This window comes from Sturnira hondurensis, unplaced genomic scaffold, assembly GCF_014824575.4.
Source record: "Sturnira hondurensis isolate 20B ecotype Veracruz unplaced genomic scaffold, ASM1482457v3 Scaffold0007406, whole genome shotgun sequence".
Lineage (NCBI taxonomy): Eukaryota > Metazoa > Chordata > Mammalia > Chiroptera > Phyllostomidae > Sturnira > Sturnira hondurensis.
The window spans coordinates 14876546-14884953 of NW_028080037.1; the positions used below are offsets into that span (position 1 = coordinate 14876546).

General features: G+C 41.1%; 1 non-coding gene across 1 annotated transcript; it reads left to right on the top strand.

Annotated features, from left to right (window-relative positions):
• Positions 1-6285: 6285 nt before the first annotated feature.
• Positions 6286-6430, top strand: LOC118991366 (U4 spliceosomal RNA). The gene has a single exon (XR_005067394.1). It is a non-coding gene; the product is annotated as a U4 spliceosomal RNA (small nuclear RNA).
• Positions 6431-8408: the final 1978 nt, after the last annotated feature.

Consider the following 8408-nt stretch of genomic DNA (forward strand, 5'->3'; position numbering starts at 1 on the left):
TCCCTGGCCTTCGAGCAACCGCGGCGCCTGCGCGTTCACACCCTTCCGCTGACACCGGTCGCGTCACCCGCGGACCAGGGACTGTCTCCGCCCCAGTCCCGCGCCGCACCCAAGGCGCACATGGCCCTTGGGGCTGCGCGGCCGGCGGGAGGGGGTGCGGCTTCTATTGCGACTGTGCGAACTGCGCGCTCGGTGGCTGGTCTCCTCCCAAAGGCTCCGCCCCCCAGCCAAGTTCTTCAGGGCGTCTGTACCGCCTACACTTTCCGGTGAGTGTTCCAGTCGGCTCCCTGGAAGCCGTTTTCTGGTGACTAAACTCTCTCGCAGCTTTTGAGGGGAGGCCCGCCTTTTTGGCGGACGCTGCCGTTTCCAAGTCCACACGGCCGACGTCTGCGGGGTGCGGGGGGCCGACGCCACCAGGTGCCGCTTCCCTCAGTGGCCCCGGCAGATTCCGCGCGAAGAGGTTCACCTGGCTCACGGCTCACGGGCGTGTTCCAGAAGCCTCGTGAGTGCGCCCGTCTGATCACTACTCACCTTGCCAGGGCCGACAACTGTGGCCACAGGCCTTCCCCCGCACCCAGACTGACCCCTGTCCTGGAATTGAGAATCCCAACAGTTGCGGTGACTCGGCAGGAGGTGCTCCCAGCACTCCCGATCAGGTCTTCTTCCGTGGGGAAAAGGCCCTCGCCCTTGAGACCGAGGAAAGGGACTTGTTTTCTGGGAAGACGTCAGCGCAGCCACAGTGAATGCCCGGTGTGCCGAGGGCTCCAGCCCGGAAACCCAAATGGGGACCTTAGAACGAGTCGTTTCCCAGGGATCACCTTCTTACTCAATGCCAGGACAGTTCTAGGCACTGGGGAAACATCTGGAAACAAAATAGACACAGGCCCTGTCTTCACTTGGAAACAAGTTGCCATAGTACTAAGCGCTGTTGCATGGATAGAAGCAAATAGGGTAATGGCAGAGTAATCAAGAGAAGGACTCTCAGGAGGCCCCTTTTGAGCTTAATGTTGTAAGTAGCCCAGCCTGTGAAGCTAGCCAGAGGCATTCCCAGTTACAGGAAAACAGACCCTGGGGCTGGAGAAAACTTAAGAGTATTGGAGGAGCAGCTGGGGGTCAGGTGTGGCTAGAACATCTTAAGTGAGAGTGGAAAATAAGCTGAAACTAAATTGATCACTAGGCCATATAGTAAGGAGTTGGAATTGTTCTCCAGGAGCCGTGAGAAGCTGTTGAAAGGTTATTGAAATAGTAAAAAAATGTCGTTAAAACACTTCTACATAAACCTATGCGGTATATCTGGTACTGGAACACACTTAGGGAATTAGAGGTGCCTCCAAAAGAGTAATAGTAGTGAAATACTGAGTAGAAACTTCCTCCAGAGGCAGTCCCTGGGATTCACTGAGTTCCTGGGATGTGTGAAGCGCTGTGCTAGTTACTGGCGAGGATTCGGAGAAACATGCTCGCCTTTTCAGGGAGCTTGGAAACTAGAAGTAGCTTTGAGTCGATAAAGATGCTTTATTTCATTTCCTCCTTAGAAAATCATTATGATAGGTATTTTAGCATGCTTTACAGAGGGGGACGGGGAAGCAGTTCAGAAAGCCAAGTTAAGTAACTTGTACAAAAGTCACTCAGCTCAGAACCAGACTTCAACTTCAATATTTGGCCTTTGCACTATCCTGACTTTTTTCCAGGTAGAAATAGAAAGTTGAGGCGTGCAGACAATCTTTATGATGTGTAATTGTTCCCAATTACGGGAAGAAGGATTTTATGGTCAAAGTCAAGATACTGAGAGTTAAGAATAGATTAACTACAGATTTGAATACTCTATTCCTGTACATTAGATGTTAAATTCCAAGGAGGTCATATTAATTGCCAAACTGGTAAGTAGTCCATTTATGTGGTAGTTTCTCCCTAAATGTTATGTAGGGAGAAAATACAACTAGCTTTAAAATTTATAGTTGACATGCTTTATTAACCATTAAGAAAATTAGGACATTGTAGAGCATTTCTGTGACTTTCTAAGTCTTCTCCCAAGTGTTCACTACTTCCATTGTTTGCGTCTCACAAATGTCTATAAAATAAGTGAAGAGATGGTCCTAGGTCACACTGTGGACACTATCTCCCTTTCCCATCTAAAAATTCATATTAGAACACTCAGTTAAAAACCACGAGGATAGATTAAGAAAATAACCGGTTTAGATGTATTTATTGAGAGAAAGAAAACATGCTCAAAATTAGCTAGGTTGTAGAAAACAGATAGAATGAGGGAACTTTGAAGAGGACTAGAGAGTAGGAAATCATGAGCCATCACCCAGGAAATGTGTGAGCCACTGAAATTACATACATAACTTCATACCTATACACACTTTTCTCGGGGAGTGGTCCATAGCTTTTAGTTGCCTTGCTTCCTCTGCATTTTGCCATCCTATTTAACTCTTCCCCATTTGAGAACTATCTTCATTGAGACTGTTTCTTTGAAAACTAGAAACACCTCCAAGAATCGTCATAATATGGTACCACTGTGGGAGAGACAGGGTTGGGCTCTGCAGTAGAAAGCCCTTGGCCTGAATCCTGGCTCTGCTGCTTGCTGGCTGTCTACCTTGAGCAAATTATTTAATCTCTCAGAGACAATTTTATTCACCTGAAAAAAGGAACTAATAATATCTACAACTTACATTTGTTATGGGGAATTAAAGATATGATGTATATAAAATACCTATCTTAACATTACCTGATCTGTAATTGGTGTTCAGTGTGGCGATTATTTAAAAAGGCTTACAGCGTTCAGAGAGCACTACAGTAATTTAAATTAGGATACAATTTCCTCCCATCCCTCTTCATCCCCGGAGCTAACTACTGTGATTAATCACTTTTCATCCTCATGCATGAATAAATGCATATATGCGTACATGTGTTACCAAATAGCAGTCCGGGTCCCGCTGCCCACCACCACCCTTGGGCAAAATTCCAGAGGCAAAGGTTTGGTAATAAAGTAGTCCTTATTCAAAAGCTTCACAATTTTGGAATAGCAGTTTTCCAAATGCATTAGTCACTTAAACCTATCAGTTAAGCTAATCTCTAACACCTGAGTTCTACCATTCCCCCTGTTAGTTTTAATTATCTTATTTCTATGGAGTTAGTTTACAAACTAAAACAATGTAAGACACAGAAGCTACACAATTTTGGAAGAATGGCAGGCTTCTCCCTCAGAGGTTGTCCCCTGTAGAGCACCCAAAGAAAAATAACTCTGTCACCCTCTGCCAGGCCAGCCTGATCCTAAGCTGTGCCTAGAGTTCCTTCCCACCCCAAATACCATCTGTTGGAAAGTGCAGGCAGCTACAGCAGAACATCCAGGCATCCTCAGGGAAGAGAGAGCCAGAGAGAGAGAAGCAGAATGCCTTCTGAGCCCTTGAGAGGCCTTCTTTTATTTCAAATCTTGCCCATAATTCCATACGCTCTGGACGCATTCAGCTTCTCAGCCAATCCCATCCCAGACTTTTACCGTGGCCTCCGCAAACTTCTACGGCCCCTCCCTACATCTCCCCAGCGATCTGATCAGATCTCTCTGTATAGCATTCTTACTATGTATCCATATACAGCTATAATAATTTACTCTTTTACCTGTAGCACATATATAAATTGCTGTTCTGTATTGTCACCAACACTTGGTATTGTCAGAATTTTTTCTTTTGCCACTTTATTGGTTTTAAAATGCTATTATGCATATTCCGCATTTCACTGCAGAGTTGAAGATGTTTTCATGTTTACTGGCCTTGTTCTTATTCTTTGCTTGTTTTTTATTGGTTTTTTCCTTTTTGATTTGTAGAAGAGGAAGATTATATATATACATATATATGTGTGTGTGTATATATATATATATATCTATTTTGGATTTGAATTTTATGTTAATTGTGTATACCTTAAACAGGAATGGGCAAAAGTAGGTTTACCATTGTGAGTACACAAAACAGTTTATTCTTGTATTATTTATTATTGCACTATTTTCTTTTTTTTGAGATTTTGTTTATTTTTAGAGAAGGGAAAGGAGGGAGAGAAATATCAGTGTGTGGTTGCCTCTTGAGCGCCCCCTACTGGGGAACTGGCCTACAACCCAGGCATGTGCTCTGACTGGGAATTGAACTGGTGACCCTTTGGTTCTCAGGCTAGCACTCAGTCCACTGAGCCACACCAGCCAGGGCTCATTATTGCATTATTTTCCATACGAATGGCTGTAAACCTACTTTTGCCTGCCTCTGTATCTTTTTCCATGTATGGATTTTTGTGTCACTATTTACAGCAGGGTTTCTTAGCCTTTGCAAAAACTATGTCAGAAATGATCTGACACTTTGGGTCAGATAATTTTGTTGAGGAGGCTGTTCTGTGCCTTGCAGGGTGTTTTAGCAGCATCCCTGGCCTCTGTCCACCTGATACCAGTAGCACCCTTCTGGTCATGACGGTCAAAAATGTCTCCTGTTATCCCAACAACTATATAAGTCCTCAAAACAAAGGATATCTCTTGCTCTTGTCATTGTCATTCCTGTGCCTCCACCCTGACCTTTGGCTGCCCTTACTTTTGCCACCCTTACCCTGTTTTGCCCTGAACCTATATGCCCCCTCCTCAGCAAGACCATGTGAACATATCACCAATAAACCCTGCGTGCACACATGCACACAGATGTCTCCAGCTGTTACTCAGTGTCCCCTAGGGGGTGAAATTGCTCCTCCCCTATTGAGAACCACTGGCTTATAATGACTGTTTTGCAGTTATTTATCTTTAAGAAAATTTTATCCCACTAACAGTTTTTGAGTTTTTGTTATATGCCAGGCCCTAAGTGTTTCACATGACCTAATGCTAACCCTAACCGATTTACTCATCACAGCACATATAAAGTAGGTACTGTTACTATCCCTGTTTTAAAAAGGAAAAATCTTATTTATGTCTTCTAATGTGCAGAAGGTATTAATCAACTTGACTGAACTATAGTTTATATATAATAAAACACCAATTTTGAATGCATTTTGTCAACTAAATATTGAATACTTATGATAATCCTTACTATAACCAAGATATATGACAGTTCCATCTCATTAAAGCTGGCGAAAGCGTGGACCTGTGGACCAGGGAAGGTTGTGGCTTCCATCCCCAGCTGAAGATGGGTGTATACCAGAGGAATGGATTGCTGTTTCTCTCTCTCATTTTTTCTCTCTTCTTTTCCCTTTATCTCTAAAATCAATAAACACATCCTCAGGTAAGGATTAAAAAATAATTGTACACTTCTCTATCAAGAGGCAATATAAATATTGTATACCCTGAAAGTGTTTCACGTTTTACATTTGGGTCTCTAATCTGCCTGGACGTCATTTTTGTATATGGTGTGAGGTGTAGGGATCCAGTGGCTATTTTCCCCCACTTGGATGACAAATAATTTTGGCATCATTTATTGAATAGTCATTCCTCTGAGATATATGCTAACTCTGATATTTATCCAGTGTTTTTCCAGACTCTTTGTAAGTGACATTTTTGTAAAGGTCTTATTCTTAAAAAATCTATTTTCTCCAGTTTTTGTACTATTAGGCCAAGTTTATTTGTTGTGTTGTTCAAATTTCTAACTCATTATTGATTGTGTATATGTTTGATCCAACGATTACTGAAAGAGATGTGTTAGAATTTCCTAATACAGCCCTTGCTGGTGTAGCTCAGTGGATTGAGTGCAGGCCTTCGAACCAGGCGATCGCGGTTCAATTCCCAGTCAGGGCACATACTTGGGTTGCAGGCCAGTTTCTGGCAGGGGCCAGTTCCCTGCAGGGGATGCACGAGAAGCAACCATACATTGATGTTTCTTTCCTCTCTCCTTCCCTTCTCCTCTAAAAAGATAAGTAAATAAAATATTTTTTTAAAAAAAGAATTTCCTAATACAGTGATTTATGTGTTTTTTTCTCCTTGTAGTTCTTTCAGCTATTAGGTGTGGAAAAAGATGGGAGAACTTTTATATCTTTCAGGTGAATAGATTCTCATTTTCTGTGTAATGCCCCTCTAGCAATGGGTTTACCTCTCATCCAATATTTATACCAAGTTACTTTGGGTTAATATTCTCCCAGGCTATGTTTTTCTTTTTAAACTTGTTTATTATTATAAAAGCTTCTTTATCATATGCAAATTGGAAAAGTATAATGAATTCCCATGTGGCCATCACCTACCTTCAGCGGTTATCAATTTGGCATTTTTGTTTCACCGCTCTCCCTCCCCCATTTATTTGCAGGTGGGGGGAGGTTCTTTAAAGCCAATGCAGCTTTGCGCAGTGGCAGTGTCGTAGCCAATGAAGTTTATCGAAGGTGTGATTATTGCTAATTGAAAATTAATGCAAGACATTATATAATTTCTAGATGTTAATTTTTTCCACCCCCTGACTTTCAAACTTTTTTTATATTTTAAATGTGAGTCTTATTAACAGATTGTAATGAGATTGTCTAACATTCACTTTTTGACTTTTTATACATTCTGAGACTGTCTTTTTCCAGTTTTACCAAGATACCGTTGATATCATTGTATGAGTTTCATGTGTATAGATAGCATCATGGTTTGACATACATATATCATAAAATGATTACCACAATAACTATTTCAGTTAACATCTGTAATCTCATATAGAGACAGTAAAAAGAAATAAAAAAGAAAAAATTTCTCCTTGTAATGAGAACTCCTAGGATTTACATTTACTCTCTTGACTTTCATGGATATCATACAGCTGTGGTAACTGTAGTCATCGTGTTGTACATTACATCCCTAGTGCTTCTATGTCTTATAACTAGGAGTTTGTTCCTGTGACCAGCTTCCTCCAGTTCCCCCTCCCCTCCTCTGATAACCACAAATCTAGTCTCTTTTTCTGAGTTTGGTTTTTTTTTTTAAGATTCAACATACTAGTAACATTATGCACTATTTTTCTTTCTCAGTCTGACTTATTTCACTTCATGTAGTGCCCTCCAGATCCATCCATGTGGTTGTAGTGGCAGGATTTTCTCATTTTTTACAGCTGAATCGTGTTTCATTGTGTATATTTACCATTCTTTATCCGTTCATTTGTCGGTGGACACTTGAGCTGTTTCCATGTCTCGGCTGTTGTAAATGCTGACATTGTAAATGCTGCTATGACGGGGGATGCAGGTATCTTTTGGAGTTAGAGTCTTTGTTTCCCTGAGACCCAGTCCCGAGAATTGGAATTGCTGGATCATATGGTAGTTCTGTTTTTAATCTTTCAGGTTCCTCCATACTGCTTTCCTTCCTGGCTGTGCCAATTTACAGTCTCACCAACAGTGCACAGGGATAAACCCTCACCAGCATTTATATCTTGCCCTTTTTATGGTGGCCATTCTAACAGGCATGAAATGATACCGCAGTTTTGATGTGCATTTCCCTAACGACTAGTGATGTTGAACCTTTTGACCATTTGAACATCTTTGGAAAAGTGTGTAGGTCCTTTCCCCTTTTTTTAAAAAAAATTGATTTGTTTTTCTGCTGTTGAATTGTGTTTGTTTTTAAATATATATTTTGGATATTAATCTGTTATCAGATATATATGGGTTGCAAGTATTTTTTCCTATTCCGTAGGTTGCCTTTTCACATTGGTGATTGTTTCACTTGGCTGTGTAGAAGCTGTTTAGTTTAAAGTAATCTCATTTGTTTGTTTTTCGTTTTGTTTGTTGCTTGTGCTTTGGGTATGATTGCCAAGACCCATACCAAGGACTTTTTTTCCTATATTTTCTTCTGAGTGTCTTAATGGTTTTAGGTATTACATTTAAGTCTTTACTCCATTTTTATTTTTTTGAGGTTTTTTTTATGAGGTTTAAGATAAGGGTCTAGTTTCTTTTTTTTTTAAATATATATTTTATTGATTATACCATTATAGTTGTTCTATTCCCCCCCTTCATTACCCTCCACCCACACACTCCCTCCCCCACCATTCTCCCCCCCTTAGTTTATAACCACGTGTCTCGAGTTCTTTAGATTCTATATTTCCCCTACTATTCTTGCCCTCCCCCTATCTATTTTCTACTTACTGTCTATGCTATTTTCTGTACCTCCTCCCACTCCCCTGTTGCTAACCCTCCATGTGTTCTTCATTTCTATGGTTCCACTCCTGATCTAGCTGTCCACTTGGTTTGCTTTTGTTTTAGGTGTGGTTGTTAATAGCTGTGTGTTTGCTGTCCTTTCACTGTTCATATTTTTCATCTTCTTTTTCTTATATAAGTCCCTTTAGCATTTCATATAATAAGGGCTTGGTGATGATGAACTCCTTGAACTTGACCTTATCTGAGAAGCACTTTATCTGTCCTTCCATTCTAAATGAAAGTTTTGCTGGATAAAGCAATCTTGGCTGTAGGTCTTTGTATTTCATGACTTGGAATACTTCTTT